Below are 25,772 nucleotides of genomic sequence, written 5' to 3'. Positions count from 1 at the left end.
TTGAATATGAACCTTGAATAATAATCCCCTTCCTTCCATCCCTCTCCCCACGGTACGGCAAATGCCCTCCTTGCTCCAATAAAGAGAATCAATCAATCAATCAATCAATCAATCAATCACCGAAAGCTTTAATTTGATACTCGACAGATCCTTGCAGAATTTATTTGCGTTTTAACCTAATAATGACTCACCCTGACTGTCTAATGGGAATAACAAGGAAGCGTTTTTTTGCTTTTTCCCAACTGGTTCCCCTTATGAAGTGTTACAATGTGATACCCCACAACCCCTGGCGGCTACACTTCAATATATAGGCTAATCTATGACTCACCACAACTATGCCATGCTTAGAACTGGAAGACTATATATTTGTCTCACGTAAATTCCTCAGCAAGGCCTTTAATTTTACACCCCACACGACCCACCGGCAGATCACTTTGTATTTTAACCTTAGCTATGAGTCATCATGACTGCGTCACGAATATAACCTGCCGCCACTTTTTTTGCCTCACGTGAGTTCGGTCACCGAGATGCTCAACTGGATGCTCTACATATCATAGCGGCATCCCAATAAATTTTCCACAGTAGTATGACTAACCTTTACTGTGCTATGATTACGACCAGGATGTACTAGTCCAACGTCATTTCCGTAATCAAAACCATTATTTGATACCCCACAGGGCTAAGAGAGATCAATGTGAATTCCAACCATATTTATCACTCCCCCTGACAAAGTCATTGGTAATATTAGGAACCATTTTTATTTGCCCCACGTGATTTCCCTAATCGAGGCCTTGACTTTGATACCCCACAAGACCTGGTGGCACATAACGTGGAATTTTGACCCAATCTATGACTACCCACGACGGTGTCGTGATTATAACCACGAAGCAGTTTTATTTATCCAAAGTTATTTCCGAAATTTAAACCTCTAATTTCACTCCCCACACGCCTAAGGGACGTCACTATGAAATTCAACCGATTTTTGACTCACCAAGACTGTCTAACGATTATCACCTGGAAGCATTTTTTGTTTGTCCCGTGTAATTCCCTCAACGAGACAGGCACTGCGATACACGGTTCGCCATTTTTCTTAAATTTTCTTTCATTTTCTTTTGTTTTGAAAAATTTAGTAACCAATTATCTCCATTTCCGCTATTAAAACAAAAACGGTGGATGTTTTTGATATCTGCATTTTTTCGATATCTGCATATCTGCATTCCTGGCTGTGTGGGTACCCGGAAAAAAATTCTACGCGTTTAAAAAACAAACGACTACCCATGAATACCTCGCTCTTTAGAGACTCGAGGAACAGTTCGATTTTACACAAGGCGTTTTTTTTAGGATACAGAGAAAGAACGCACTGTAACCTAACACTAAGCAGCTTGATTTCAAATAACTAAGCAGTGAGCGCACGTTCACTCGCAAAGGGTTGTTTGTTTCTGTCCAGGGCCCAAAGCCCCAAGCACACCATCATGCCTGCAGTCTCTCTGCCAAGAACATGAGCATGCAGCCTATACTAAGAGTTGAATATCCAAGAAATATTTGCAAATGCTTGCAAGCAGGGCTAATCATCATGGCCTTGCAAGTATGACAATAATAAATCTGCAGCATTAATTCTTTCCGACCTGACAGGAGTTAAGAGACAATATAGTACTGATTACAAGAATTTGAACCCACGAATATGCACAACCATAATTTGTTACAACGCGCAAGCTTTACAAACTGAATGCTAATAAACTTTGACTGCATCTGAGCCCGAGTGAATACTGAGCAGAGTGAGTACTCAGTTCATTTCGGGATCTGAGCTCGAAGGAGTTCTGAGTCCATTTTGAGTTTTAAGTCCATTCCTAGTTCTGAGTTTATTTTGAGTTCTGAGTCCATTCCTAGTTCTGAGATTATTTTGAGTACTGAGTAAATAGGCATTCTGGGATAATTTGGAGTTATGAATACGCTCATTTGAGTTATGAGCAAAATTGGAACTTTGTGTCCATTTTGAGCTCTGAGTACACTTGAGTTTTTGATTCGTTGGAGTTCTGTGTTTATTTCGAAATCGGAGCCCGAGTGACTTCTGAGCCCGAGCGAGTAGTCAGCCCAAGTGAGTTCTGAGATTTGCGCTCGCTGTGAGTGATCATAGATGCGTTGCTCAACAATGAGTCTGAGTTTGAGTGAGTGGTAATTCCAAAATAATTTTGTGAGTGAGTCTGAGTGAGCTGGGCCAACATTGCGCAGGTAGGACAGTCCCAGCTGCGAGTTAGGCATCACATTAAAAACGCCGCTCTCAATCCCTTAACCACAAGATCGTGGTCACTGCAGGGGCGGTGCGCTGCCGTGGTAGCCGCAAAAACGGCTGCCACCAGCACCAACAAACTGCAGTGATCGGGTTTTAATGTGTTTGTCCTTCTTTCGGCCCAAGCTCGTGCGTCTCCTACATTGTGTCACCTCTATAAAAATATATTCACGTCACTTTTCGAAATTAGGTAGGGCCTACATAATTGTCAGAAACAAAATAGTATAGGTCCCTCCATAATATAAAACCAGCTACAAGCATTTGAATAACAATTTTTGAACTAATGTTGTAATTTTTTATTGCTCTTTCATTTCCGCACGCTTTGTACAACAAACCATGGACGGCGCTACGTGGCCAATTTAAAAAATTTCCCCTCATTTCCCCGAGGGGAAGAATGTGAAAGTGGGAATGCACGAGTTGAATTTGCGCGGTTCGGTAATGTTCGCGAAAGAGAGATCACACACACACACACACACAACTACAAAGAAAGAATGATGCATTTATTCACAGACAACTATTTGTGTTGTCGTTGTACTTGATTGCTAGAGCGGATCTCAGCTTTGAAATTTCGTGTCAGTACTCCTTTAAGCGGGTGCATTAGCCCTTCTCACGCCCGATTCCTAGCCAATTCCCCACGTGGGTACGTGCCATGTCAGCGGCCAGGCAGCGCGCGCCCATCTCCCCCCGTGGCCAAGGAAGACGAGGAGATTCCTGGCCAATCCCCCACGTGGGTATGTGCCATGTCAGCGGCCAGGCAGCGCGCGCCCATCTCCCCCGTTGCCAAGGAAGACGAGGAGCGCGCGCAACCGCAGCTGTTGCTATGTGGACGGACGGCGGTCGCCGGAATTCAGGGTCGCTTATAAAGTGCATTTGCACTTAAAAATCACCCTAAAATAAGGCACTATGCCATCCCAGGAAATGTTCACGGAAGAATCCATGGCATGGCGCTAGGGGGAGCCACAGGGTCCATGTCACAGATGCCAAAATACAGAACATTTCTACCATTACGCCTACAACTAAAACGCCCAACTAATGAGTCAGTGGATCTAAGAATAAAAGAACGAAGGCGCATATGCATTCCCCCTTCGTGAACCACAGCTTGTAATCTATCATACCACAATGAATTCATTGACGCCAGCTCAAACCTTCAAAGCATATAAAAGAAAGCTAGCACTCCCAAAGGAGCAGAGTAACATTACGCAATAATTGGAGGAGATAAAGGAAGCACAACGGTTCGACACCACGCTGCATGCCAGCGATATTATACCACGACAACCTACTGACAGTACAAGCTCAGCTTGCGATGCCCCGCCAGATACTGAAGGGGAAAGTTGGAAAGGCTGTCCAAGGCATAAAAATAGACAACATGCCATTGACGACGACGTAACCATGGGTCTTTTGAAGGCGGGTGGAGATATTGTACTCCAAAAGCTTGTCGTAATAATTTCACAATGGCTAAATGCAAAAAAGTGCTCATAGCCTCGAAAACGCCAACATTAATTCGATTTGTAAGAAGGAAGATAACCAGGAAATTTAGAATTACCGACCCATGAGCGTACTATTAGTTGCTTACAAGCTTTTTACCAAAGTTACTGCTAGCCTCATAGGTAGATGAATGCATTCTCTAACCCAGACAACAGGCTGGCTTTAGGAAAGGGTACTCAGCCTTGAATCATATCTATGTCATCAATAATTTAAAAAAAAAACCTCAGAGTACACTAAACTTTTTTATTTCCCATGTATGGATTATCAGAAAGCGTTTGATTCCGTACTCACCACAGCCGTGCTAGAAGCACTAAAAGACAAGAGAATGGAACAAGCCTACGCATGTTTCAAATAAGATAAGGGGAATGCACGGGAAGATAACCCTCCTCCAGGAAAGCGACAAAGTTCCGATCCGAAAGGGAATATTTTAGGGAGATGCCATCTTTTGAAAGCTATTCACAGCATGTCGGGAAGTGGGGTATTTACCGAGCTGGACTGCGAAGAAAAGGACTATGGATAAACAGGGAATACTTGAGCAACCTGAGATTACCGTACGAGAGTCTTGCTGAGGGAGGCCGCAGAACACATGCAAACAATGCTTGAGGTACTACAATCATCAAGCGCGGCCGTGCGGCTGAAAGTATAGTTTTTTTATTTACAGATACTATAGGCCCTTCTCAGGCCAATGCAGGAGTGAGCACAAAGAAATACATCTACAGAAATGCGAAATACAACTCGGCAATACATTAGTGTTGCTTGACGTACATTTAAAACGAACATTTAAAAAAACATAGGTGAAGGCGTAAATATGGAGACACAAACAGGTGTGGACAAGAACACAATAAAATTGTACTCCATATTTGAACCAACACTTCAAACAAAACATATATTAGTAATTGCAACTTTTTTCCTTTGGATTTAATTGTAGTAGTTCGTGTTAGAATTATGAAGCTGATTCGTGACCTGAAACATTCTTCTACTTGTGGCGTAGATAAAATTAATGTAAATTTCTTAAAAAACGTCAAAGTTTATTCGTCAATAATACTGCCACACATTTTTTTTCAGTCATTTCAGTGCTGTGCTGTGCCATTTGATTGGAAGGTGGGGAAGATGGTTCCTGTGTTCAAATCCGGTATTCAAAGCTCTTCTTTAAAGTACCCGCCAATATCGTTAACTTCTATTTCCTCTACACTTTAGAACACGTAATTTATTTTAACATTGTATCATGCCATTTATCCAACTTATTTTTCCGGCCCCTTCAACATGGCTTTTGCAGAACTTACGCATGCGAAACGCAGCTTCTAACATTCACACACTACATTGCGTCAGCTCTGGACCACGGTTTATCTGTAAATTGCATCTTTGTAGATTTTCAGAAAGCGTTTTACAAAGTGTCTCATCAATTATTACTTCGTAATCTCAGTGCCCTAAGCACTGACCCTAATGTGTTTATGCGAATAGCAGGCTTTATGACCAAGTTTGTTACTGCTAACGAATGCAATTCTCACACTACCGAGGTTAAATCTATTGTACCTTAGGGTCCTGTATTAGGTGTTCTGCTCTTTTTATTATTTAGTAACTACCTTCCCAAGGCTAAACTCCTCCATAAATCTATTCGCTGACGACTGCGTAATTTATCGCGAAATTCATGACCAAACGGACAACATTAGTTACAAGCAGACCTCGACACTGTCTTTAAATAGTGCAACAAATGGCATATGACAGTTAACACAAACAAATGCAAAAGCATGACCATTACGCGCAAACGTTATTCACAGGAGCCCTTTATTTCAAACTTGCCCGAGCCATTATCGAATACGTTACATCATACAAGTATCTTCGTGTTTATATTAGAAATGACTCAACATGGCAAAGATACATTAATTATGTCTGCAGCAATGCAAACCGTTCCTCAGGGTATATTCGCCGTAATTTCTCTCATGCCTGCTCCTCCCTTAGGTTACACTTTATCACCCGCCGCGGTGGTTCAGTGGCTAAGGCGTTGCGCTGCTGAGCACAAGGTCGCGGGTTCGATTCCCGGCCGCGGCGGCCGCTTGTCTGATGGAGGCGAAAAGCAAAAACGCTCGTGTGTACGAGATTTCGGCACACGATAAAGATCCCCAGGTGGTCAAAATTAATCCGGAGCCCTCCACTACGGCGCGCCTCATCGCCTGCGTTGCGTCGGCGCGTTAAACCCCACAATCAATCAAGGTTACACTTTACCGGACACTAATTCGCCCAAAACTAGAGTATGCCTCGGCCATCTGGGACCCTGTAAAACAAAACCTAATTTCTCTTCCAGAAGCTGTACAAAACCGTCCAGCTCGATTCATACTTTGCGACTACTCCCGTACCTCCAGTGTTTCACTAATGAGAAACAACCTGGTTCTTCCAAGTTTACACAATCGCAGAAAAATGTCACGACTTTCTCTGTTTCCCAACATATTTTTTCTATAGCCCATCCATGAGACGAGACCTTTTCTCACGGCTCACATACATCTCTTCACGCATCGACCATCCATTCAAGGTTGCCGTTCCATCTGGCCGCACAAACGCACTCTTCGATTGAATTCTCCACAAAACATCTAAGTAATGGAACCTCCTTCCCCGCCTTATTCTGTCCATTGAAGGTCCTGCATCATTCAAGAATGCACTTTCTGTACATGAAATGCAGTAACTTGGTTTCCGGAAATATGCTTGTGTTTACATACTGCCTGTACTTCTACACTGTTACCGTTTTTCACGCACTGTACCCACCTCCTCTGTAACGCCGTGAAGGCCGTGAAGGTATTCTAATAAATAAATAAATAAATAAATAAATAAATAAATAAATAAATAAATAAATACATAAATAAATAAATAAATAAATAAATAAATAAATAAATAAATAAATAAATAAATAAATAAAGATAATAAATAAAAAATAAAAAAGAATAACTAAATAAATAAATATAAATGAACACAAAAATAAATAAATAAATAAATAAACACGTATTACCTCTTAAAACACAAGCGAATCGGTATTCACCAATTTAGAAAAATTAGTGCCCACTCGTGGCAAGCAGTTCGCAATACGTAGCTTTTCTGGAGTGGCCAGATGTCTGTATGTGGTCTCTACATTTTCTGTTCCCGCCCCGCAAACCTATATTTAACGTCTATTTGCCGTACGACCACTTATTTCCGTCGGGTCCGGGTTACCCAGGAGGGGCTGTCGAACAAGTTAATGAAGCCGTGCGAAGGAAGCACGCACTGGATGCGCAGCTGCGCCAAAGCAGGCCCAAAACAACATTCCCTAACGCGGACGAAAATGCCGTTATCGAGACGCGCCCGCTGTCGAGCAGGCAACTTCGCACGGGGTACGCGGGGTAAATTCGCCGCGTCATCTACAGTGTGCTCCGTGAGTGAAACCCTCAGCCTCCTCTTCCCACCCCCCCCCACCTCGCCGCCGCCTCTGCCGCGTTGGGATTTTATTTTCCCGCACGCCACGAAAGAACCAAGGCTGCTAGAGGTGAAAAGCTTTGCTTTGAAAATTCTGAAGTTCTTGGGAGGTTGCAGGCCAGAATACTGAGAATAGGTCTTGGCCTTCAACAGACAACCACTTCAGTGGGAGCCACTAGACACCAGGTGTCTTCCGCCGACTGCTTTGCAGGCAATGCGAGAACTCGGCAATGTGTTTCCCATTGTGGCAAGGCGGAATGGGAATCATCTAGTTGCAGCCCGTGTTTCCGAAGTGCAGAATAAAATACTTTCACAATATCAAGCTACAGCCTTTTCGCCTCTCCCTCCTGAAGAGTTTGCTTCAGTGCACGTTTGGAAAGCTGTGCCTGGTTTCAAAGGAACCTTGGGTAACAAATTAGTGCAAAGTTTTTAAGAGTAAATTATCCGGCTCTAAAGGTTTCCTTCTTCGAGCAAACACTATAGAGGCAACACTCAAGAGGGAACCGATGGCTCAGTGACTGCTACATCGGCGGCGATACAGATCTCTCTCTCTTCGTCCCTCACTGCAACCAGTTAGCCACAAATCATTTGCCAGAGTTACTGAAAAGAATGGGCTTCTATCTGCGTTTCAGTATATTTTCCAGCAGCCAGCGCAACTTCATGCTGTGGTTAGGGATTCCAGGTGAGAACGAAAGTATCGAGGATAGTTATAACAGAACAACCAATTGTAGAAACCAAACATTCGCTCCTTCAATCAGTGACATGAGTGCACCTGGTGAAACTGCGCCGGCTTCCTGCATACTGCTCTTTGTTTGCACCATCGCAGCTTGCAACTTCGATCTCGCATCCTGAATTGTGTGGTATAAATTGCGCGTGTCGTTTTGAGTGTTTTAGATGCTCCTGCATCTCATTCACTCGCCTTGTCCCTCCATACAGCGTTGTTGTCCGTGCACACCCCTCCCCCATTCCCCTCGCCGCGCGAGCTGCGCTCTCCGCCACTCACCCCCTCTCCTCTCCGATAGCGAACGCTCTCTCGCGAGGGGCATTGGATTGGATTCGATTGGGTTGGCTTGGCTTGAATTGGCTTGACTTGGATTGGATTTGGATTGGATTGCATTCAAGTGCTTTGTGTTGGATTGTGTTGCGTCATAGGCGCGCCATGTTGCTTTACAGCCGCGGTCGTTCCAGCACCAGCGTTCCGATTTCCATCGATGCGTTGAATGGAGCCTAACAATATTTCTATCGCCCGCGAAACCGTAACAAGCACCGATCACTGTGATAACAGGAATGCTAGCACCACTGAAGACAAGGCTGCCTAGCGGCGTAACGCAAACGGTTGAACGTAACGCAAACGTAAACGCAAACGGTTGAAGCGAGCAGCCGATTCCGAACTTCGCAAACGTGATACCGAACGCAAACGGTTAGAGAATCAACCCAACGGAAACACCAAGTGAACCCCCAAGATCCGTAGAATCTCCACAGGGTTCTCCTCGCGGGAAGGTGGGGTAATTTTACATAGAGATATCATATTCGGTTGTTTGCGCGTTTTTTTGGGCAGAATATTTACCCGATAGTTTTCCACGGTGTGCAGTTTCTAGTACGTCGCGGGTTTGGTTACCGGCCACGCCGGCCGCTTTTCTGATGGTGTGAAAAGCGAAAACGCCCATGTATACTACATTTTGGCGTACGTTAAAGATCCCCAGTTGGTCAAAATTAATCTGGAGCCCTCGAATACGGTGCGCCTCATCGTCTGTGTGGCGCCGGCGCATTAAACCCTAGAATCAATCAAGCTTCTAGTGCGACTAAAAATTATCTATTCGTAGCTAGAGTGATACAGGAGGAAATGTATCAACTAAGCCAAAGCCACTTTTACTCGGGAAGGCAACGGTTGATAATATTTTGAGATATTATAGGCACAAACCTACGTCCGTGAAACCAACAATAGAAAGCACGTACTGGTGCACGATAAGCTGTATGTTCAAAAATACATACCGGTCCGTTGCAATAAACCATGACACCAACAGCACGGCCACTGCTTGACCTTAAAATACAAAAAGAAAGCGTTAGAATACCAACTCTTCTGAGCGCACCATGATCACTCAGTAGACAGTGATTAGGATTTCTACGAAAAGAAATGTACTTCTTATATTACAATACAGCTAGAAGATATAATACTTGTCTCCTATTTTCGCGTGCCTGAGCTTCGTTTCTTAACAAAAGAATGTATCCTCAACTACTGATTTTAGCAAAGCATTGCCAAATAAAAGCAGACATTTTGATTAGAAAACCAGTGGTGCCTGATCCTACTGAGGTACGAGTAAAAGTGATGTGACCGGCCTAAGCAAAACCGTCGGTCGAACTATTAATGACGTACCTCGTTTTCCCGGTGCCACAGCATATGTCCGTCTAGCGCAGAATATGAGCCTTATAGTCTACCAAATATTATTACCAGCAATGCGGTTAAAGTTTTTGTTCTGTCGTATGGCGCAACCAAAAAAATACAAAAAAACAGAGCGCACGTGAGCGTGCGCCTGCGTAGGAGAGTACGCCATCGCCCAGCTCAACCTTCAAAAATACACTGTTCCGCGTTCGTGGCGTTATCTTTCGCCTGCTCTCCTACTCGCCCATTCACGAGCCTTGGCGTCTCAAGAGGGGCGTATTTACGCCCAGTTCGCGAAGCCGGTTACCGCTGGTTCCAGCGCGTGCTAAAGCGGTCCACTTTGGGAGAGATATGAAGGGCGGCGTACAAAACCACCCGGTCTGGCAGTGGTGTAGAACATTCAGCAGCAAATTCGGCAATCTATGTGAGGTGCAACCACGGAATTTCAGACGAAGAAGGGAGAGGGCACCTGTGTCCAGAGTTTCTCTAGCCTTGCACACCTAGCGCAAACTGCGCCAAATTCTTTTAGGTGATTTTGGTGCCATAAGTGCACTGCCTTTGTTAATTTGTCGTCATTTGATCAGGCAAGGAAGTGGAGAGGTTGTTTCTTTATGGTGGAACCATTATACAAGTTGTTGCAACAAGATTGTTGCGTTTGTGTGCATTGAACACCCAGTCAGGAGCGCATCGTTCTCCTCGACATCCGCGTAAAGCGCCATGCTTCTTCAGCGCGTCCCTGAAGACAACAAACCCCGCAGTTGCCGAGGAAGTGGCCGTGGACCTCGCACTCGCACAGCCGCGCGTAGACACCGTGGTCACCGACTCAAAGACAGCGTACGGAAGCTTTCGCCGGGGGGTAATCTCCTCCGCGGCCCGAGCCATTCTATCCAAGTGCATGCCACCGGGAAGAGCCATAGAGCTGGTGTGGGTCTCGGCTCACACGAGGGTAGCAGGCAACATCATCGCCGACTACCATGCATGAAAAGTGTCAATCCGAGACGAGCACGAGCCGGAAGTGCTACCGCAACCGGTTACCAGCTTTCGGGACATTACCCGGATGTACCGAGAGGAGAGGTGCCGACTGCCGGAAACGCACCCCAAACTAACTAGGCAACAACAGACGATCCTGCGTCGAGCGCAGGCGGGATCGCTTGCGCATCCCGCACTGATGAACCGCATGTACCCTGCGGAACACGACACGCTCTGTCTGTTTTGCAAAAGAGAGAGGGGCATCCTGCAGCACATCTTGGCAGAGTGTACAGAACTTAAGACCCCCCTCCTTCCCTTACCCACAACACCCCCAATCCCCAACCCCTTGAGCGATGGGAGACCTTGTTGACCAGCCCCGCCCTGCCGACTCAGTTCGCACTGACAAAGAGAGGCCAGGAGCTGCTGGGAACATATGGGTCCCCTAACTATGGAGCCACCCCGTTTGGTGCCAGCGTACGCCACCGATTTCTTTTTGGGGTCAGTAAAAGTTGATTCCTCCTGCTCTACCTTTTTCAATCATCATTACATTTGTTATGCAAGTATTCTGTATGTTCCTTCAGTTCAGATCAGATTCCTTTTACTCCGTTCCTTCTAACAATATCAAGTCAAAGGATGTGAAGGCGATCATGGTTACTTATGGCCAACTTTCCTGCGACCGGGGGAGGCACATCAATGTGTGGTATATTTACAGATTTCATCCTCACTAGCAATCTGCCCAACCTTTTTATGGAGGTGGTGTGCATGCGGACTCTGCAACAAATACAAACACGTTGGGGAACCAAAGAGATGCACTGGTTTATCAGATTTACCTCTTTTGGATTGTAAAACCAACGACTCTGGGGAGCATTCGCGTGATTTTATTACTGAGAACGCCTTGAAAGGAAAATCAATGCTTGCAAAAACTGGTTACAATGCATTACAAAACAGCACCAATAATTTCCCCACTGGTGAACGCCTACTATAACAATTATTTCTATACAAAGGCTTCTGTCTGTTTTTTTTTGTTTTTTCTACTATTCCTTATAAAAATTCATTGCTCGGAAAGAGGTGACTCCAGGTTAAGGAAAAATGATCAAGAAATAATATTGCCCAGAAAACATTTGCCTGAGAACATCCTGACTTCGTTGCAATGTTCGTTGAAGTGCTGTGTCGCTGTTGCCACATAAGCGCCTGTCTCCTCGCCCTAAAGTTACCCTTTTCATTCCTTGTTTTGCTGCTTGCACCGTAACCACTGTAAATGCTTGCTGTAGTCAATTCAATTACAGCGCGTTCCATAGGTCGAATCCACCCACTGGGACACCTGGTTACTCCGGGATTTCATGGAATGCCGCACCGGGCATGCACCCTGGTCCCGAGAATTTTTAAATTTTAGTTCAAAACAATGTTGTAAGGTGTGCTTAAATATTGTCATGTGAGAAACCGAGTAGCTATGTATGTTTAGTTAAACAAACACTGGAAATAAAACTTATGTAATGATGTGTTACGTCAAATATGACGAATACTATTTTTTTCTTAGGAATGTAGACTAAAATAGAGGGTTTCTTTTATTTAGTGTTTTAAACCACTTTGCCTATGTGAAGCTGTCTTCTGAAATTAACCACAAATCTAAATTTATAAGGCATGCACACAGACAAACACACAGAGCAAACTTTTTAGGTTTTGGGTAGCCCAAAACAGGCTTTAACGTGTAACCACGGAATTGTTTTCGCTGCCCTGTTAACTATTCTGGGACATGAAGAATGGGTCTGCTTCTTTAGGGGGCGGAATCCTTTAGGGGCTCGCTTTGTCGTCGTAGCTTGGCCCACGGCGTGTCGTCATCACGGCGTCCCAAACAAGCTTAAAAAAAGCGCTTTGTAAAATCATAACAGCTTGAAACATGTGAACCGCTGTCACTTGTCATACATCTCCCCGTTATTTCGAGCAAAGAAAACTCCGCGCACATTTGAGGTAAACCACATGTGATTAACCGGCAGCCCTCCGTCCACCCCCCCTCCGTCATATAGATAGTAACACTCGTTGGATTAGTTTTTACGGTACAAAAGTGGCAGTGCAAGAACAAAATGACGTGTTCCAAACTGCGCAGTAAGACGCCGCAGGTTCGGAATGACAAGCAAGACAAAACAAACAAACAACAAAACAGTTGGCCGCGTGTCTGCTCCTTTCGTTGCAAATCTCGCCAAGAGACGATAGTGTTTGTAAACATTTGCCAAGGAAATGCCCTCCTTTGTTTCCCGCTCACCTCTCATGCTGTTCCTGTACCGTCGCTCTCATTCCAAGGTAAACACAGTAAAGGTTTGCTCAAGGCGATTTCAATTTACCGCGTTGCGCTGCTACAGGCCGGGTTCCTCGATGCTAGCGCTTCAGTGCGGCGGAGACGCGCGAGAATTGAGGTGGATGACTACAATGTTTATAGAATCACGTTGCTGTGCTCCACGTGCGTTCGAAGCACCACGGGGAAACTAGCTAGTGGAACATTTGGTGTCTTTTTTTTGCCTGCTCAAAGCAGCTCTTAGCAGCTCCAAGCAGATTCGTATTTTATTTGCCCATAGAACATCTATGACGGGAGCAGCTTTGGGCTGCTTGGAACAGCTCAGACCTGCTCCGAGCAGGCAAAAAAGAGACCTCTTTCGTTGCTGTGGCCGCGTGATTAAAATTTCTGGGTTTAAGTAGCCCAAGAAAGTCTATCGTCTTTAAAGCAACTTCCGCTACAGCTCTTTTAGGCAAGGGGGCGCAAGCACCCCGAAAGAGGGAAATTTGAATTCCGTATGACAATCCTCCGCTCAATGAGTCATACAGAGAGGCGAAGAGCCTTGTTGGAGTAAGCAGCGAGGGGATAATGTCGCCAAGTACCGTTCGAGCGAATCAATGCTCTGCAAATCCGACAGCTTTGACGTTGAGTGGAAGGGGTATAATTTTGGTTAACTCCACAGCACTTTAAGGGCTCGCCTTCTCGTCGTAGCTCGCCCCATGCCGTACCGTCGTCAGAGTCGCACAGAAACTTCAAAAAACAAGTGGTTTGTATAGCCGTAAGCGCTGAAAACTCGTGAAGCAATGGCGGTTGCCATACATCTCCCCATTGGTTAGCGCTAAGAAACCTGAAGGTACTGTCACGTGAACGGAGGGTAGGATTGTCGGACCAGCTCAGAGAGATGGACGCAGAAAAGCCGTTGACATGTTTGACAAAACACACAATTAATGCACACTCAAAAAACACTAAAGCAAAGCACTCAATAAATAAACTACACACAAACTATAAACACTCACACGTCTAACTATCCCAAATTCCAATACCAATCGAAACACAAAGGACTCTACCATAAAGTTCTACACAATTATTTCGAATCAACTCATTATATCACCCTCTAGGGGATGTCTCTACAATGACAGTTCCCTACTGGTGTCCTACGACTTTGTGCTGTCGTTGGCGCTGTCGTCGGCGCTGACGTGTCGCGCCTGTTACGTGGCAGGGACTCGACGGTAGTCGTCCTCGTCTAGCTTTGGTGCAGGCCTTTGATGCGCTCGGTCGTTCCTTGGACGACCTGGGCCCCGACGTCCTGACGTGCGGGGCCCAGGCCGCCCAAGAAACTAGTTTCCTCTGTGGATACGCCCTGGTAGCGGCTGCCGCTGGAGGTCCCAGATAGGTCTCTGCACGAACGTAGCCCTTCAGGGCCGTAGAAGTGAAGGTCGACGGAGCGTGGACGTTGGCCGTAGGTGCCCGACCACCTCCGTTGGGGCCACGAAGACACAGGTTCTTGATGCGCCTAGGATGCCGCAGCCGATGCGAAGTCGGCCCGATCCCACCCAGGTTCGGATGACATGGTCGAAGGGCTCGTCACGTCCCCCTGGTTCGTTCGTTGAAGCTCACCTTCTCCTGCCGCCTCCCTGTTTCTTGCCTCCCGGTCTCTCGCCTCCTCTGTTCCTAGTGCTCCCGGCTTTTAAACACTCCGGGCGTGAACGCGGTGCACTCTCATGGCTCCTTGTATTTTTGTCTTTATATGGTCATCCCGCCACTGGTCTCCTTCATGGCGTTCTATGATTGGCCGACTAGTGCTCTAACATACTTGACCATGATGCTTGGGTGTTTCGGCGCTGGCGTTCGCTCATTGGTGCGCTCCTGGCGCGCCGTTCAAACTGGCGTTTCTTTGTGTTTTTGTCTCCTTTTTTCGGTGCTTTTTGATGCATCCCTTCTCAGGGGGTGCCCTGACACATGGCAATTACGTCCCGGTCTAAGGGTTTTTCCTAAAAAACTGCTTTATCTTGGCCGGCGCTGTCCTCTGGCTCCACAACCCTTGCTTACTTCTCATGAGTCTACTGTTCACCACCAGTGCTCCGTTTTTGGTCATACTTTTCACTGCACACTTCACTTCCCTGTAATTTTAACACTTGTTTGTAGCTAACTCGAGTCCTTTCTTATAACCAATCTGCTCAAACAGTCTGCTCGAACACATCTCCACAATAACAATACTAACAATAATAACAATACTAACAATTAATAACAATAACAATAACAACAACAATAACAAAACAATAAACCTCTTATTTGACAGCAATTTTTCCCTATCCACACAAAATAACATCTTTCCTCCTCTCGCTCCTCAATCCTCACTTTGCAACTACTTCTTTCATAACTACACTTCATGCACTTACACCAATCTACTCATACAATTTGAGCCCACACATCACCGAATGAAACACTTGTCCGGAGACCTCATCCTTAACATCTCATCTCTTCCATAACAACCCAACATAAAATTCACACTAGCTTTGTTTTTTTGCGATACTACCACATTTATACGTTAACTTCCCCCAAGTCAGATTCGTCGTATTTCCTATATGTGTCCAATTTTTTTCCAAGTCAACTCCATAATTTTAATCGGGTTTGTTGAGCTTTGGCTTCATCTTCACCTTCTTCCGCCTCTTCAATTCAACTCCTTTCGGTAAAGAACCCGCTCAGTTAATCACAACCAACCTCTTTAACATTGCTCGTGTACCATTGGGTAAGAGCCTAGCTCGAAGGTTGAGCAAGAAACGGACACTTTACAATTCCCCCCGTCACTATGCGCTTGCGCGCTGATCTTTGCCCACCACAATATATTAAGCAACTTAGCGCCCCATATGTATGTCTTCAGCTGCCCTTCTTGCCGCACTCACTCTGGGCCTTGTTATTACCTACTCTCATCTTGGCCCATCATCTGCTTGTCTTTGTACCTTTCACTTTTATCCGGGCCATTTTTCCTGTTAGCCTCACTTTCTCATTAGCCATACGCTCCCGCAATCTAACTAGTCTACGCCGTTTGCAGTCTCCGTCCCTTTTCTCCGAAAGTTCACTGTAGGATTCATGCTCTTTCTCGCTGATGTCAGTGCGAGGTTGCTTACTGAGGGCTCGCGCAATGTTCTTGTCTGCGCCCATGTTCTCCTACGCCATACCCCTTTCTGAATCCTTTTTCGGCGTGCGTTGGTCGACTGCCAAGCATTCCGTTTCAGAGAGCGGTCCTGCTTGTTCGGAAAACCCGGCACTTGGCTCTCCACAGCTGACCTTTGTAACAAGCTCAAACTCAGCTTGGATGACTTGACTGGTTAAATACGGGTCATTGCCCTTTTCCTACCAGCTATTCCTACCAGTACACGGTAGAGAAGACCCCTCAACCTCCAGCAATGCTTGCACCGAGAAGCTGGGCAAACACAAACCATCATAATTACTTGAACGCATCACACCTTTCTGGCCGTGGTTCTTCTCAGAGTGCTCATCTCTATGTATTTGTCCTGCGGTTCTTTAACACCCGGCCCACTCACGTCCTCGCGCTTCTAACGCGCCTTTCACCTCAGTTTGCTTTCTGAAGAAACAATCGCTTTCTTTGTAAGCGTGTTTGCTGCGTCCTCATGGTGATCTGCGACTTGCGTATCTCTCTCACGTTCCTCATCCCGGTCGGCGTTTCGCGTGCCTACGTTCACCGCTCTCTTTGCATCTTTCTTCCTGCGCACTCTGTCGTGTGAGCCACTTTTCTTTTACTATTATTTTGTTTTCGACATCATCGCCGTGCGCGAGGCGCGTGCCTTTACTGTCACGTGTGGTAGGTTCAACGGTCCCTCCTTGTTCGTCGAAACTATTTTCCACCGGCCACTGCCTTGATTTTTCCAGTTCTATCTTGTTTCGCAATACCTCTATTTCTCCATCCCATTTCTCATGCACTTTGAGGCTCTCTTTATCCGTTTGGAATACCTTCTATTTGTTCAAACCTCGAGTTTGCACCAACATCAACAATCTTCCCAAATCCATTCTCGCAGCTGCCAAGACATGTTACAGGCCCGATGGAAATATCCTGATTCAGGATAAATCAATCCTGGGAGGCCCGACAATTGTTTTTATTGTCACGTGAAAGGGTGGCGACGTTGTCTCGAGCAGCTGAGAAAGATGAAAGCAGGAAAGCCGTTGACTGGTTTGAGAAAAAACACATTTAATACACACTCGAGAAACACTAAAGCAAAGCACTCACAAAATAAACTACACACAAACGATAAACTCACACTTCTAGCGAACAATGCCAAAATACAATTCAAATTTAAACCAAAATGACTCTACAATAAAGTTCACACGATTAGTTCGAATCACCTCATTTCATCCCCCTTTAGGTGATCTCTGTACAACCACAACTCCCTAGAGGTATTCTACGACTGCGCCCTTATTGAACTGATCTACCCCGCTGTCGTCGGCGCTGACGTGTCGCAGCCGTTGCGTGGCCGCGACTCGATGGTAGCCGTCCTCGCCTCGCTTCGGTGCCGGCGTACGATGTGCTCGGTCGTTTCTTGGACGGCGTGGATTCCACGCGTCCTGACATTTCCTGAGTTATTACCCCCTGCTAGCCGCTGCCGCTGACGGTTCCAGGTAGCTCTCGGCACGAACAATGGAGCACCACGAAGACACAGGTTTGTGGTGCTCCTAGGATGCCGCAGCCGATCCGAAGTCGGCGCAGTGCCGCCCAGGTTCGGATGACATGGTCGATGGCGTGGCCATGTTCCCCTGGCTTGTTCCTTGAAGCTCACGTGCACTAGCCACCTTCTAATTTCTTGCCTCCCGGTTTCTTACCTCCTGCTCTTTGTTATGCGCCTGGCTTTTAACCGCTCTGCAGTTGAATACGGCGCACTCCCATTGGCTCCTTGCCTCTGTATGTCCTCATATAGTCATCACGCCACTGGTCTCGTGCGCGACGTTTTCTGATTGGCTGACCAGTGCGCTACGTGACCATGACCACGTGACCATACGTGACCATGATGTCTCGGTGTTTCGGGGCTGGCGTTCGCTGATTGGTGCGCTCTTGGCCCGCCGTTTAAATTGGTGTTTCCTAGCTCTTTTTCCCCTTTTTGTTTGGGGGGGGGGGGGTTCGATGCACCCTCTCTCAGTGGGTGGCCTGACACATGACAGGTACAACTGAGGCAAAATACATTTAATTAACCGGCAGCCTCCGCATTCATTTAATTAGGAACGCTAGTTGGTTTGGTGTTTGGTTGCCGGAATGCGCGCAACGCGAGTGAATGCAACCTGTAGGAACCTCAGCCCCGTACGGGATTTTTGCCCTGGCATGCTTGAGACGGTGTACAGCGGACACGCAATTCACACGTGAATAATTCGCAGCAAATCCTGAACATGCGCACGGCTACAGAATAACGCATGGAAGATGCTCACACGATGGCGACCTTTGCAGTAATAAATTACAGCCCGGCGGCAGCGAAATGCGATGAGAGCAGCAGCCCAGCGCAGTCAGCCGCAACAAAGAGTCCCCGAATGGCAGTAGCAACCAACCGCAGCGGTGAGCGCGAACGGCATAGCCTACAGAGCGAAATCGGTTGAAGTCGTCGGTGTCCTAATATGCCCAGACTTTATCGTTGTTGAAGAAAACGAGGCGCGGGTATCGGGAAGTGAGTCATCTCTTATTGTGGAATGGAACTATGATACAATGATGATGGCACTGAGAGGAAGCTGCCAGTGGCCACCTGTCCTTCCATAATAATATTTCTGATATTCTCCCGGCCACGTTCTTAGCCTCTGAAGATGGTTAACCAAAACATATTTGACGAGTTATCTCCAATAGCTGTCTTCGATGCACGCAAAAGCAATAGTTTATTATTATTACGCAGTTCATGTAACACTAATAGGGTAACATCATTACGCAGTTTATGTCGACAGTTCAGGTCCCATGTCATTTACATGGTAGCCGCACCGTGTTAGAGCATACCTCCGCTTCCACTAATGCATAGAGAGCCTGTTATTTCTGCGGATTGTAGGACCCGACGAGACTCAGCGGCACTCTGCTCTGCTGTCAGTATTGGGTAACGACCTTGTAGCGTTTGCACAAACTTTACGTGCATTTGGCATCGGACTGACTGTCGTTCTGGAGAAATTCAGATTCCGGTTGGGTCTTTTTAGGTTTATACAGATCCATCTACGTGGGGCTTTCTCTTTCTTTTTTCTATAAGTCTGCAGATGATCATGCGTTTCGGTGGAGCCTTATGTAAGGTACTTGCACATTCCGTCTGGCATTACCGCTTTTGCCGTCTTTATTTTGTAGTCTTTATTCTGAATATTTTAGTTTTGCGCCCCTCAATAAAATCTCTTGTGAATCCGTTTTACCACGATGGCGACATATACCTGAACGCTCTATGAGCGAGTTTAAGGCTGGGTTCACGTGTCAGTGCCTCTGCAGTGTTTCTTGGTTTACCTTTGGTGTTTCATGAAGTCGGGCGTTGCTCGGTTAGCTCTTTCTCGTCTTTTCCAAATCTTGCGAAGAAGATGTCTACTGAGGTGTCGTCGCATTGATTATAAGTTGTATTTAGTGCAGGTAATTGAGCCGTTTAATCGTTTTCAGCGTCAACTATGCAGAAAGCTCCTGTCAAGTCGTCTTAGCAAGCAATAAAAGCGGCTGCTTCTGCCTTTTTAGGGTACCACCTCGTGCGATGACATCCAGCTCTAGACAATCGTGTTTCAAAGGTGACGCCAAATATCCGAGAGTGTGATTGTTTTTTACTGCTGATTCTTTGTTCTTTACGGTGATGTTGTGTTCTTCGACGGGAATTGCTACAGTGTCATTGCGAAAACGTTTCTGTAACTCCGGCAGCAATCAGTACATTCTAAAGTGGGTCCGCAGGATGGAAGTCTCGACTTTATCTCTGATTTGAAATACCTCCGCTAAATTGTCTAGGTCAATGGGCTCTTCGATTTCGCGGACCAGCCTCCAAACAAATACAATTTTTTTCGATTAGGCTTTGTATGGGAAATCAGCTTACCCATTGATGTTGGCACGGCCGTCGTCGGCGATTTAATGTCGGTGATCAGTGCGTCGACTTCGTTTCGGATAGGTCGTCTTTGTTCAAAAAGCACCTTCATGTTAATTCTCGACGTCTTTACTGCCTAGTTTGGTCATTGTTGAAGAGTCACGGCTGGCACAAAGTCGTAGCCTTACTATTTCACTTCGCAACATGGGGCGTCTGCTGCAGCCCCCTAGAGTTGTTGGCGTAAGAAGAATCAAGGAGTCAGTTTAAGAATCCGTCAACTTGTTCTTGCGTCGCCACTTGGGTGTGCAGAATGGAGCCAGTGGTAGCAGTCCAGTCGCATTGTAGTACAGGTTATTGAACTTATTTTATAAAGGCGGTACGTAATGAGTTCTTCAACTGTGTAACTCAGTTCTTCAGGCTTGTGGTCCCTTGATGTTGATCACCGCCACGTTTTGTTAAAGAAAGCAAAGCGAGAGCCGAGGGACGTGAGTGATCTCTTTAGAGTTAAATGGAACCGCTATTTATTGAAGATGATGCTGTGAGGCAGCTGCCAGTGGCCACCTTCCTTTAGGGGTGAAGCCCCTTAGGGGCACGAGGTGTCGGCTACTTATGTCGTCGTCGTCGTAACTGTCGTCTTATGTAGTCACGGTACTAAAACACCGAAGGAGTAGTACACGCCTCACGCTATAACGTAAGCCATATTAAAAACCATCGGGACACTCGTTTACACCTCGCAGTAATAATGCTTCGTAATGCGTAGTAAAAAAAACAACTGGACACTCGTTCACGCCTCCCTCAAGAACGCTTCGTTCTTCAAAGAAACTAGACTTTTACACCAAAGCTGTATACCTTTCCGCCAAATGGGTTCATCTTCGTTGGAAAAAACATCAGAGCTCCAAGAACACACTCATACATTTCCCCCGATTTCAAGCTAATAGACAGGTCTCGCGATCGTTTATGTTCGTAACAAAATTGGTGTGAAGATGTTTTTTTTTGTTCTACAACTGCAAAAAGCGTTCCTAGCGTCATTGACTGTACCGTTGCTTAAATTGCCATTTTTTTTATAGCTGTCGCTTTCGCGATGGCTGTTTTAGTGGCGAAGCCTCTTTGGGGCTCGGACTGTCAGCGTGTCATGTCACTGTGGTCTTAACCATCGTCTCAAGTAGTACTGGTACTAAAACACCGGGACACTCGTTCACGCCTCGCGCTAGAACGCTTGGTGCTACAAATACACGGGACTTTTAGAGCAAAGCTGTATACCTTTACAACCCAAAGGCGTTGGCATTTTTGGCATCTCGATATTTTGGCCATTTCCGTCGGCAAAAATGCCAAGACGCCACGAGTGCATTCATCTACTGCATGCTTCGCCGCTCCCCAGGTTTCAGGTTAGTGGAAATGGCACGGCATTTTTTCGTTATAGCGAGACCAACCGTGCATTTATATTTTGTGTATTTTCGCATGATTTTCTCGGGAGGCTCCTCAACCCGTTACACTTAGAGGAGGTTTCTTCAGAGTGAATCTGCCCTCTTAGGTTTGAAGACAATAAAACGTCTGCAACCTTTACTGATAGTTTCGGTCATGGATTTCTTGTATATATAGGTGATTTCACTCCGCATACATTTCCTCCTATTTTTCACTGCAGAATATTCTTACCAGTAGAAGTAGACAGTTCCAATAAAATTTTTCAAACTTGAATTGCGAGCCAGTGATAATTTGATAATCCACAAAGAATATTCCCTTATAGACAACCGTGACGTACACCATTTGCGGTTCACATGGAAGACGAGGACTTCAGACTCACGTGTAGTGTGGTTGCGTTAAGAAAACGTGCCTTCAAAGTGTACGTATTGGTATATTTAACTACAAAACAGCACAGTAAAATAAAAACTGAGTGTCACTCCATTTATCTCAATCTTTCCGTCTGTCTACTTAAACGACGTGTGCACAAATATTTTGAACTGAACATAAATTCTAAGTGATGGTCAAATCTTCAATTGTAATGAAACACAAATAAGACTTGTGACTTATGAAGTAACATTCCTCAGTAGCTTTATTGAAGGACAAGTTAACGGCGAACTTCATGGTGTTACTCCCATTTAAGGTTTTTTATTTCATTATACCTTCTTATATGTTGCGATAAATATGGGAATCGGGGCAAACGATATAATTTTCTAAGCAGGAAAACTTGGCTTCTCCAAAAGAAGTCCGTGAACAAATGTTTGATATTTTATTTCACTGTAGCAATGTGGTTCAGTTCCGTCAAAAACCAGTCACAGAAGTACGTCTTACAAATGACTTTACTGCAGGGACCAAGTCGGGAGCAATAAAAAACCTAGCAAAGCTTTTTGTGTAGTGACATAGTGACAATAAAACGACTACTTTTGTCCCCGACAACACGACGGATCGTTTGTCAACTGGCATTCAATGTTGTTACAAATATAGAGGTGTCACAATCGCAAAATGGGCAGTTGATTCTGCTTGTGTTCCGCACCAGAACAGCAATTATCTACCGCTTAGTTCTATAAACCCTGCACAACTAAACAAAATATTTTATTACCACTCAATAAGTGAGTATAAGTTATGTTGGTAATTTTCACTACTTTACATAACGTAAAAAATTGTGATTTTGTGTACTCGTTAGGCACACTGCTTTTTGCAAGTAGGTCAGATTTTTCAAGTGTTTTTGCAATCCTAGCGTGCCACACAACGGCGTAACCTTCCCGCTCTACTCTCTGTAAAGGCTATCCTCCTACCTGCATGCTGCGTATAATTGAGTGCCGCGTGTTGAGGGGATAAAAAAAGGTTTACCTCCAAACAAATTACGCCCACCTCCCCTCGCGGGAACCCTGGTGTGATGCGACGCTGAAGGGGGTTCCATTGTGCGTTTCCGTTGGGTCGATTACTCGAATTGCGTGAGCAATCATCGAGTAATGCGAGAGAGAGAGAGCAAGCGTAGCGAGGACGACCGTCGACTGAGAGACCGGCCGGAGCGCGGCACTCCACTCATGTGCGCAGCGCGCCCGAAGGAGAGGAGACCACGGAGACAGAGGGCGCTGCACATGCGTACAGCGCGCTTGCGCCGCACGCAGCGCCACCCACCGGCGGAGTGAGAGAGCGCGCCGCAGTGCGCGCGCCACAGATGTTGGGGGAGAGGGTGCGTATCACGGCGAGAGGAGGAGGGGCGCAGAGGTGCGGACAACAACGACGGACGCACGCAGGAAGGACAGGGCCGCCGACAAGAGATGCTCTCAGCGTCGCATCTAAAAATTCTGAGACAATTTCGGAAGAAACCTGGTATTAGAGAACCCAAATTCTTATACGCAGTTGTTTCTTACGCAATGGGCTACGAATGCAAGGCTACGCCGAGGCCAGTGAAGGAATCTTGCGTATCTCTGAGAGTTTTTAATTGATAAAAAAGTGCTCTGAGAGTTTTTTATTTATGATACCGCCGCAACAGGTGGCCGCAATTGTGTACCCAGTTTTTATCTTATTTATTGACGTTATGGGATGCCTGTCAGAAATGAGAACATCATTGAAGCAAAAAATATTTTCGACGCTATTGACTTGATATTTTTACAATACTTTGTTCTCATATTATGGGTGTATATCGTGGATCTGGAGCATAATGCTGCGCTATAAACCTCCCAGAAGGCGGCAGTGACTGATCTTTTACACGTGGTATATTCCTCCGCATAATAGCGGCTCGAGCGTTCGTACAGGCAGCAGCTGTTTCCTTGCACCGTGTCGGTTTGTTTTGTTGTGTAACTGAAGAAACTCGTGTGGCACTTCGCCAGCATGTGCATCCAACCCGTGCCACTTCCTTCTGCCGAGACACCATGGGCTCAATGAGCAAATTTTCGGCACTAGACCTCAGGGTGTGTCTGCATTTAACCGTGCACCAGCTGTACTATAAGATAGAACGGAAAAATAAAACCACCACCACCTGCGATGAGGAGGCTGGGAGCCTGAAGTGAGCACCGTATAAAACGGCAACTACGCAGTGGTGCCTGATTCCTGTATAGGACTAGGCTGGCCGTAAACTCGCGGCAGTGATACTGCAGCAAATAAGAAAGCCTAAGAGATATTAGATAGCACCGCGCCTCAGCAGTGAACATAATTGTTCTACTGTTCGTTGTCGAGACGTCTGTTTTCCTGTCCACAGACGTATGGGCGTGCTGTAGCTATGTTAGCCGCCCGAGCAGCAGCGTTATTTCCACATCTCAATAGATTCAGGCGTAAGTTGATGTAGACCCTAATCGCTTGGTAGTATTCAAGATTCAACCTCCTCAACGCGATCACATCATTAAAACTTCCAAATACGAATCGTCAAGACAATGACGCCCACACAAGGCCTGCACATCTATTAACGGCGAAATATTAGATACCCCAATAAATGATTGGTTTCGGTGGCAAAGATCCCAGCACTTCTATAGGAATAGTCTACCCAGGAAGTAACATGACCAATACAACAATAAAATGAGCCACTGGAGCAAGTTTTGTCTTTAAAAACAGTTCCCGAAAGCGCGTTGCACTGGGGCGCTGGTGAAAAATATTTACTTCTTCAGAGATACCCTGGCAGGCAGTGAACGTACAGATATGAACATGAATAGGGCGCATTCGGGGGCCATGTATTATAAATTGCGGCAATGTGGCTCTCTGACAGTATGTTAAAATAACTGTTATTGTAAAAAATACAATATCTTGTTGCAAAACATTTCCTGTGGTCTAAGCAACGCTAATCATGCCTCAAATCATTGGAAATGAACAGGAAGCGTTTTTGCTAACACAAGGCGCTTCCTTATGCTGTGCCGTCTATTTCTTGAATGTGCAAAACAAATGTAAGTACAACTTTATGTTCCAGTTTTGTTTCTATACTTGTCGCTGCCAGTAAAAATGGTGGTATTTAACATTTTTATCATAATCTTATACGTGCTGAAATGGTAATACCACTATTGAGCCCCGAAAGGTAAGAAAGAAAAGATTAAAATTGTCCAAAAACAGATGTAAAAGATTTTGGCAAAAAGGACGCGTTAGGAGTTTTATTGCGCAGGTTGTTTTATTTGAGGCCGGTTATGGGCAAGTTGTTCTGTCAAGAAAGTAACAACCACTTAATGATATAAAGACGAGATGCAAAACCAGAATGAATGGATTTCGTAAAATATTTCTTTATAAAGATTCCGTTTGCATAACCATAAATTAGAACATTTGTAATTCATTTCGTATCACACTTCTTGTTATAACAACGAAATGTGAACACTGAATCGAACGTGCGCACTGCCTTTTTGGTATAGGCAAGAATTAGAGGTCGTGAGTTCAGCCCGTGGGTTTCACTTTAGGCATCAGTACAAACACACGCATGCAAAATTATGCTGGTGCTGTAATACCAATGAAATAATCTAGCATATCAAAATATATAATAAAATTACTTACAAGACTATAACCATCACTGCAATGAACAGAAATGCAGTTGTGCCCTTCATAGCTTTGTAATAAACTGTTAAGCAAGTTTTAAGCCGAAACTAGCCACTCCGCATTCGAAGTTTCAGACACTCAAGCGATTATATAGTCTGGTCTCAGAATAAAACGAACAGCATAAATGTCGCAGTAAAGGCGAAATTACGTCACAACGACCTGACTAGCAATAACCTGCATCGATAGTCATGCTTCTTTTCGAAGACAAAATAACCGGTGTGTCTTAAACAGCCGAAGGCATTCATATCATCTGTCCGTTATGTAGTTCCAGCGTTAAATTGTTCGACCATTGCCGAGCTTTACTTGAGAAAGAAAGTAGTGTTAGCTGTGTCTTCTTTGTTCGTAAAAACTCCCACGCCACCTTCCACATGCAAAAATAACAATGACGGAGACACGCCGAACGGTTTTCAGAAAAAAATATTTTCTATTATTTTCTACGATCCCATTGTAAAC

The 25,772-nt window shown here is 45.4% G+C and overlaps 1 long non-coding RNA gene across 1 annotated transcript in view; it reads right to left on the bottom strand.

Moving 5' to 3' along the window:
• Nucleotides 1–25,412, bottom strand: part of LOC144165091 (uncharacterized) — a 45,709-nt gene extending 20,297 nt beyond the window's left edge. The window contains exons 1-2 of the long non-coding RNA XR_013321354.1: nucleotides 25,278–25,412; nucleotides 9,203–9,251 (exon numbers count right to left, since the gene is read on the bottom strand). This is a non-coding gene — a long non-coding RNA (uncharacterized LOC144165091). The remainder of the gene's footprint in view (nucleotides 1–9,202; nucleotides 9,252–25,277) is intronic.
• Between the last annotated feature and the right edge of the window lie 360 nt (nucleotides 25,413–25,772).

This window comes from Haemaphysalis longicornis, unplaced genomic scaffold, assembly GCF_048455015.1.
Source record: "Haemaphysalis longicornis isolate Haplotype H1 unplaced genomic scaffold, Haemaphysalis longicornis Haplotype H1 scaffold_14, whole genome shotgun sequence".
NCBI classification, from domain to species: Eukaryota; Metazoa; Arthropoda; class Arachnida; order Ixodida; family Ixodidae; genus Haemaphysalis; species Haemaphysalis longicornis.
The sequence above is the reverse complement of the archived record's forward strand: the minus strand, read 5'-3'. Positions and strand labels throughout refer to the sequence as shown.